This window comes from Camelina sativa, chromosome 4 (assembly GCF_000633955.1).
Source record: "Camelina sativa cultivar DH55 chromosome 4, Cs, whole genome shotgun sequence".
Classification (NCBI taxonomy): Eukaryota; Viridiplantae; Streptophyta; class Magnoliopsida; order Brassicales; family Brassicaceae; genus Camelina; species Camelina sativa.
In genome coordinates this window covers 28,602,536-28,610,303 of record NC_025688.1, presented here as the reverse complement: position 1 = coordinate 28,610,303, position 7,768 = coordinate 28,602,536, and the positions used below count along the sequence as shown (strand labels likewise).

The 7,768-nt window shown below is 35.5% G+C and overlaps 1 long non-coding RNA gene across 11 annotated transcripts in view; it reads right to left on the bottom strand.

The window, feature by feature from the left end:
- The window catches only part of LOC104783083, a 7,337-nt gene continuing 1,474 nt past the window's right edge, over nucleotides 1,906–7,768 (bottom strand). The window contains exons 5-28 of one of the 11 annotated variants that reach the window (XR_002037830.1): nucleotides 7,649–7,737; nucleotides 7,464–7,538; nucleotides 7,347–7,390; nucleotides 7,191–7,258; nucleotides 7,040–7,108; nucleotides 6,894–6,953; nucleotides 6,699–6,766; nucleotides 6,489–6,547; nucleotides 6,230–6,308; nucleotides 5,933–6,025; nucleotides 5,562–5,811; nucleotides 5,425–5,463; nucleotides 5,280–5,328; nucleotides 5,121–5,179; nucleotides 4,937–5,003; nucleotides 4,723–4,809; nucleotides 4,387–4,461; nucleotides 4,208–4,288; nucleotides 4,072–4,125; nucleotides 3,826–3,934; nucleotides 3,268–3,453; nucleotides 3,016–3,161; nucleotides 2,616–2,663; nucleotides 1,906–2,238 (exon numbers count right to left, since the gene is read on the bottom strand). This is a non-coding gene — a long non-coding RNA (uncharacterized LOC104783083). Of the gene's footprint in view, nucleotides 2,542–2,615; nucleotides 2,664–2,832; nucleotides 2,933–3,015; nucleotides 3,162–3,267; nucleotides 3,454–3,825; nucleotides 3,935–4,071; nucleotides 4,126–4,207; nucleotides 4,289–4,386; nucleotides 4,462–4,722; nucleotides 4,810–4,936; nucleotides 5,004–5,114; nucleotides 5,180–5,279; nucleotides 5,329–5,424; nucleotides 5,464–5,561; nucleotides 5,812–5,932; nucleotides 6,026–6,217; nucleotides 6,309–6,488; nucleotides 6,548–6,657; nucleotides 6,767–6,893; nucleotides 6,954–7,039; nucleotides 7,109–7,190; nucleotides 7,259–7,346; nucleotides 7,391–7,463; nucleotides 7,539–7,648; nucleotides 7,738–7,768 lie in introns of all 11 variants that reach the window. The other 10 variants (XR_002037833.1, XR_002037832.1, XR_002037836.1 and 7 more) reach the window with 10 other exon arrangements.

Below are 7,768 nucleotides of genomic sequence, written 5' to 3'. Positions count from 1 at the left end.
TTTTTGGCGTAAGTATTTTATTGACATAGCAGGAAGCACTGACGAAGATAAGCTACAATTGCTAGAAGCTATGACTGGTGTTACACGAAACAACCAAGATGTGCCCAAACAATTAAGCTCAGGTCATTCATTTGGGAGTCCGCATTCAGGAGGTTTATCATCTGGTAGTCCATCATCTGTAGGTAATAATTTAGGAGGGCAAAATCCACTTGGTGGTTGGGGTCCTGGTTATCAACAGTGGGGCACACCACCAAATGCTCCACAATGGGGCACACCACCAAATGCTCATCCACAGTGGGGAACACCACCTAATACTTCACAGTGGAGCACACTATCCAACTTACATTCATGACAACAAACACCAAATTTTCAGCAAGGCGGTTCATCTGGAACAACTCCAACAAATGTTCAATATGGATTTTCACTAGGTGACTGAGGTGAAAATGTGAGGAATACTCAACACGAAACTTCAGCTGGTCTCGATTTCACTAATTATTTTGAATCTGGACGAATGCCACAAACACCTAGACCAAGAGGCCTTTTCAATATTTGGGGAACCCCACAAGAACCAAATGAAAGTCATCAAAGTGATGTAGGAGATGAATAATACCGTGCTTAATCAATATCGCTTATGTTTTTTTTGTGATTTATATTTTATAAGTTAATTTTTGAATTTTATGTATTTTGTGAGATTTTAAAATAATTTATCTTTAATGAAATATCGTTTGTAATTTCAGGCATTTCATATATGTCAGTTGCGATCACAAGACCCAAACAATATAAGTTACGAAGAGAGAGTTGAATTGTGGAATTCGGAAAATGAACAGTTTGAAGAGTTAGTAATTCAACCAGCTTTGGCTTATTATGATCGATACAAAGAGCACCAGCCCAAACTGATGGAGGTTTGGGATGGAGAAATATATGGCATCGACTACAACATGATGTTGCTGCTTGTCTTCAGTTATTACGGATGTCACTTCCATGTTTCACGACATTGTGTAATATGTTGCAAACATATTATGGTCTACAACCAACATTAAATATAAGTATTGAAGAAAGTGTGGCTATGTTTTTACGGATATGCGGGCACATTGAAGTTCAAAGAGATGTTGGTTTGAGATTTGGCCGAAATATCATATGTCCCAGTTTTATTTTGTTCCTCCTCCAAGGAATAAACATGAATTGTTCAACCAATGTCATGCATCTTTACGTTCTGTTATTGGAAGAACGTTTGGAGTTCGGAAGAAGAAGTGGAGAATACTTTCTGATTTTCCAAGATATAATGTTCAAATTTAGAAAAGAGTGGTAATGGCTATAGTGGGACTACATATTTTCATCAGGATTTCAAATTTCTCGGATGCAGATTTTGCATATGTAATGACTTAGACGAACAACAACCAAAATTTTGAGCATGATATAGGTGACATGGATGCAACAGAAATAGCAGATAGAGAAGCTATGACGCAAATAAGAGATATTATTGCAAGTATGTTATGGGAAAATCAAAGTAATCAATAATTTAAAAAAAAAAATTGTATCTTTTTATAGTTGAACTTTTTATCAATATGTCAAAAAAAAAAATTGATCAACTATAGTATTTAAGGTTTATAAATATAATTATTTTTATTATTAATTCATAACATACAATAATATACAAACATACTAATTATTAATAAATTTATTTATAATATATGTAATCCGCACCGCTTTTCCTTTTTTACCATTCACACAATTAATATTGAACTGCAAATAGTTTTTTCACCAATCAAATATCATTCTGTACCGCTTATTTTGTATAAACCGCACTTGTCTCGCAAACCACTTGTACCGCAGTTGATACATACCGTACTCTAAAACCACTTTCCCCGCAAAACTAAAACCGCGGTCACCATTCGGACTCTTAGCTTTACTCGAAACTGTAACACGTTTAGTAGTGCTAATAATTTAATCTGTGTTTCTTATACAAAATTTATGGAGCTTGCCTTCGGTTTCTCTGACGATTTTATCAATGTCGTCGCTGGCACTTCAGTTTAGTTTTAAATAGTAGTGTTCTGACTTTTGAATCTGGCAATGGTACATGTATTCTCTTCTCCTAACCAAGTGATAAAATGCATATAAACAGATACTTTCCTTAGCAATCGGTGGATATGCAAATCCTGGTGACAGAGATAACGTTCGTACCAATCTCCTACGCACTGCATCATCCAACTCATATGGCTTCTTACTTGTTAGTAGCCCCTGCAAAACATTACATCCAAGTAAATGAGTAGGGAAAGCAAAAAAAAACAGAATATATATACCGATGACAATCACCAAATCATCAAACTGGATAATGAATTCTGATTTCAACCTTCTGTTTGACTGATCGACCTTGTTAACATTATAAGATCTATCTGAGAACCAGAGTAAAACATTTTCAGACCTCCAACTGACAACATGTTTATCATGAACGATCACGATTCAGGGAGCAGTTCCGTCTCAAATACAACTTACATGGTATTGTCTAAAACTCAGGTAAGAGTAGGCTCTCTCTCTCTCTACCTAATTAAATTAACATATACGACATGAAAGGGGAAAAAGTACATACTTCATCCATTAAAATTACAGAAGGCTACCTGGATATTGCAACTTGAAACAGCGTTTTAACTAGTTGTTCAGCCCACCTGAATTAGTACAGAAAAATCAGTTAGTCTGTTTGAATTTTTAGAAATATTTCAAGAAGCTTTAAGAGTACACTAACATAAAAAGCACACACCCATTTTGACGACAAAGAAATTTTACTGGACTTGATGGAGCTAAACAAACAACCTTTACTGGATATGGTTATTTTACCTCTAGCTGGTCTCCGGAGTCCAATGAACAAATCTCTTCGCTTAGCTGGTAATATAACCATATCCAGTAAAGGTTGTTTGTTTAGCTCCATCAAGTCCAGCTGCAATAATTAAGCAAAAGTGTGTTTCCACATATTGCATTAAAAAATGGAAACAAGAAGACAAGCATAACAATGACACTCACCAACATCATCCCATTTCACAGATGGGCTTCTATCCGCTACTGTTGCGTTTATCATCTCTACTAACTTATCATCGTGGACATTTCCAGATTTTTTCGCAGGTTTGCTTGCAGGAAACTGAAGCTGAAGATGGAGATGCTACGGTTCTCTACATAAAAAAGGATCAAAAAGAGGATTTTAGTATATAGTTAATGCCTTAACAAATTCAGTGAAGTAACCAATCCTAAACAGAAAAATATCACTTAAAAACCTACCAACATCACAGTCTCCTTCCACATGTAGGATCAAAAAAGAAGAGAAAGAAGCAAGACAAATACCGTATTCTCAGACATCCCCACACCTACCACACAAACCCATGATGTACAGACACAGAGCTTCCACTTTGCAACATTCAAACTCCTATGCAAAGATAATTACTTCATCTCAAGCATAGGTGATTACTATTTAAACCATAGAAAAGATGCAGACTCAGAATCAGACAAGGGGAAAGAAAGCTGATCACATCTCCATGAAATATAGTAGTAACCAAAACAGAAAAAGATAAACAAAAAAAAAATAAAGTTACATCCCACGATGCCACTAAAACAAAAAAAGGAGCATGCCTCTTTTGCATTGTCAACAGAACTACAATGAAGGGAAGTATTATATACTGAATAAAAAGAAGCTATCACCACAAGCATATGTAATTGGGATCAAACACTAGGAATAGAATCATCCCTATTAAGACAACCATTGAGAATAGAATCAAACAATATGACTAGATGCAGCATAAGATAAGCAGAGGAAAATGAGGAAAGAGACCAGATAGTGACCTGATGCTTTTATCTTATAAAACCTCGACTATCTATAACAAAAGACAAGGCCTTCGAGTTAAAACATAGATGTCAGCGTCACTAGAAAGATGAGCACATTACTTGAAACCTGAAACATCCAATAAAAAATGACTAAATCATGTTGAAAACTCCCTGATGGCACAGTCCAAACCTCAAAATTCAGTTAATAGAAAAAAGAAGAAGCTAGTGAGGAAAATATATGAAAACAAACTCGAAGAAAGCTACCTGAAGATGTAGCACAGAGAAGAAAAAAAGATCCATCAAAGCATCCTCCACAATCTAAAATAACAGAGAGAAGAGAGGTAAAAATCGGATGAACATAATAAAAAAAGCCTTGAATGATTCAATTTAGAAATCTAACCCTAGAAGAATAACATGAATGAGAGTGACAAGGATCCGTCATAGCCATCACCGATCAATCGTAGAATCCTCCTCCACAAATCTAAACCAACACAACAAAAAACGACAAGTAAGTAATTACTTACAAACCAAACTGAAATTTCAGAAGCTAATAGAGATGCGTTTAGAGCAAGGAGGAACCCGTGAGAATGCCTGAAGATGGCGTAGCATGTAGAAGAAGGTAATGATCAGATCAGTAATTTGCTTCCAAAAGACCTGCAAGAGGAAGAAAGAAACGTAAGGTACAAAACATATACAAGAAGTAAAAGATGTGTTAAGAGGTATAGAACACAAGCCCTGAAGAGTGAAGACCTAGCACAGAGAAGAAGCGTGTCCATCAAAGCCATCATGGATTGATATAAACATCATCCAAAACCCGGATGAAAAAAAAACAGAACATTAAGTTAGAAACCAAACCCTTAGAAAAGAAACAAGCAAGTGAAAATCCATATAATTTGAAGATACCACGCTTGTTACCTGGCCGCAAGCTTATAGTTGTGAGTTACTATATACTCCATTCCAATTGGAACCCATGAGAACGCCTGAAGAAGAGCAGTCAAAGACCTGAAACAACAAAAACAACACAAAAACAACAAGTAAATAACATGTAGCTAGAACAAAAAATCCACAGAAACAAAGTGAATATTCAGACACAAATAATAGAGATGTGTTTAGAGGTACAGAACAAAACCATGAGAACGCTTGAGGACGATCAGTCAAAGCCATCAGTATTGATAGAGAAAAGCATCATCCAAAACCTGAAGCAACAAAAACGACAAGTAAATAACATGTAATTAAAAGAAAAAACACAACATAAACAAAGTGAACATTCAGAAACAAATAATAGAGATAAGTTTAGAGCAAGGAACCCATACAAACGCCTGAGGACGGTCAGTCAAAGGCATCACTTGTCGATAAAAGCATCATCCAAAACCTGAAATAACAGAGCGAAGAGGTTAAAATAGAGTGAATAAATAGAGTGACTAAAAATGATATGTTTAAAATGATAATCTTGGTGACGATAATGTTCTTACCATCTTCTAAGCACTGTATCAGCCATCTTCGGTTGCTTGTTAGTAGCACCTGCAAAACATTACATCCAAGCAAATGATTAGGGCAAGCAAAAACAGAACATACCAACAGAGTGAAGATGATATTTGATAAAGTCTGGAATCATACCAATGGCAATCACCAAATCATCAGATGTAGCGGTCTCACCTGTTACATTTACACATATATTGATCAAACCGTTCAAACTCAAAAGACACTTCAAGAATTGATTCTCGAGACTTATTTAAAAGAAAGAGGTTTATTACTTGATTTCCTTGGATGGTAAGAATATCTGCACACAGTGCTTGAAGATCGCTTCCTGAATATCCTGCAACATAAGGAAGCTTATTAGTTACTTGACTTGAAACTGTAATACGTCTAGTTGTGATAATAAACTAATCTGTGTTTCTTAGCAATTGGTGGATATAAAGATCCTGGTGACAGATAATGTTCTTTCCAATCTCCTTAAGCAATGCATCATCCTAATCCAACTCCTGTGTGGCTTGTTAGTAGCACCTGCAAAACATTACACCCAAGTAAATGATTAGGGCAAGCACTAAACATAATATATATGCCAACCGATACTCAGAGAGTGAAGAGTGGGTTTTGATAAAGACTAGTTTAGCAGCAATCATACCAATGACAATCACCAAATCATCAAACTGGATAATGAATTCTGATTTCAACCTTGTTCTTGACTGATCGACCTTGTTGACATTATAAGATCTATCTGAGAACCAGAGTAAAACATATTCAGACCTCCAAGTGACAACATATTTATCATGAATGACCATGATTCTAACACCTAAAATTTGAACACCATTGATGCCAGAAACCAGCAAAACAAACAACCGTCTATGTGAATTCACTTGTGCTTCTTCATATTTATATGTTAAAAGGTCAAAAATCAAAATTTTGTCACCTGTACGCTTACCCAAAGCTTGCAGTCTTTTAGATACATGATTTTGCCATTTCAAATCTTCTCTCGGTACGATCTCAACTTCTCTTTTTCACTGACCATATAAATCAACAAAAAAATCAAACTCATCACGTTAAACTCATTCCAACACCTACAAATACGATCACCGTCAGTGCCAGAAACAAGCAAAATAAAGCAGGCCGTGATAGCATTTAAATCATAGAAATAAGGCAAAAGCAGAGAAAGGCAAAAATAGAGATAAGGAGAAGGAAACCTGATCACATCTCCACCAAGTCCAGCTACAATAATTCAGCATAAGTGTTTTTCCACATACTGCAACAAAAAAAAACAAAATAAGAGACATGAGAACAAACCATATACATCACCAACAATAGCAAATCTCTGAAAGTCATGAGGGGGAAAGAGAAAAGATGTAACCTTACCTAAATAGATGAAAGACGATTAGATATCAGAAGAACCTTACCTAAACAGATGATAAACGAGAAGATAAGATTCAACATAGCAATCCTAGTGCCTCGACCCGACGACGATCTGCATCAAATAGAGAAGATATCTTTTAGCTTATATACAAAAAAAAATCTAACATAAAAATTTATCCAAAGAAAACATTAGCTGATCAAAAAGAACACTAAAAATAAAACAAAGGGATAGAAGAGACCGTCAAAGAGGTAACAGACTAACAGGAAGCGACGACAATCAAAGGTGTCCTTCAAAATAACTGACACATTAACAGAACAAAGGAATTTGTGGTTGTAAATTTGTAATAGAGAAGATGATAGTAGAAAGATGTAGCACAGAAGAAACCTGTAAAGATGATAGACCAGAAGAAGAAAGATTTGCATATAACTATACTTGTCCCGGTGCCTCCACGATCTGCATCAAAGAGAGAGAGATATATTCAGTTTTAAGCGTACCAAGAAAAACAAGTTAAAAAGGACAAAGTTTGAGAACAAACTCTCGTTAGCTAGGAAACAATTTGAGGAGCATCTCTCATCTGAATGTGTTTGGGAACCACAAGAACATCTGGGAAACACAAGAAACAGAGGATCATCAATAGCCAATATAAAATAAAACAATCGATAGGCGAAAAGATTTATAGATGCGAGGTAACCTGAAAGTTAAACTCCCACACAGTAATCCAGGTGCCTCGAAGATCTGCATCAAAGAGAGACTAAGATGTTAATTCACTTGTATAGAGCAAACAATCGGCTAAGAGGATGAACACTACCTGAAATTGTAGCGCAGAGAAGAAAAAAATGATCCATCAAAACCATCAAAGACCGATCAAAGCATCTTCCACAATCTAAAATAACAGAGCGAAGAGAGGTAAAAATCGCATGAAGCTAATAAAAAAGCTTTTAAGGATTTAGTTTAGAAAACAAATCGTAGAAGAATAACATGAATGAGAGTTACAAGTATCAATCTTAAGATGTTGCACAGAGAAGAAGCATTTCCATCAAAGCCATCATCATTGGTTGACAAAAACATCATCTAATTAAAACCTGAAAAAAAAAAAAAAAAAAAAAAAAAAAA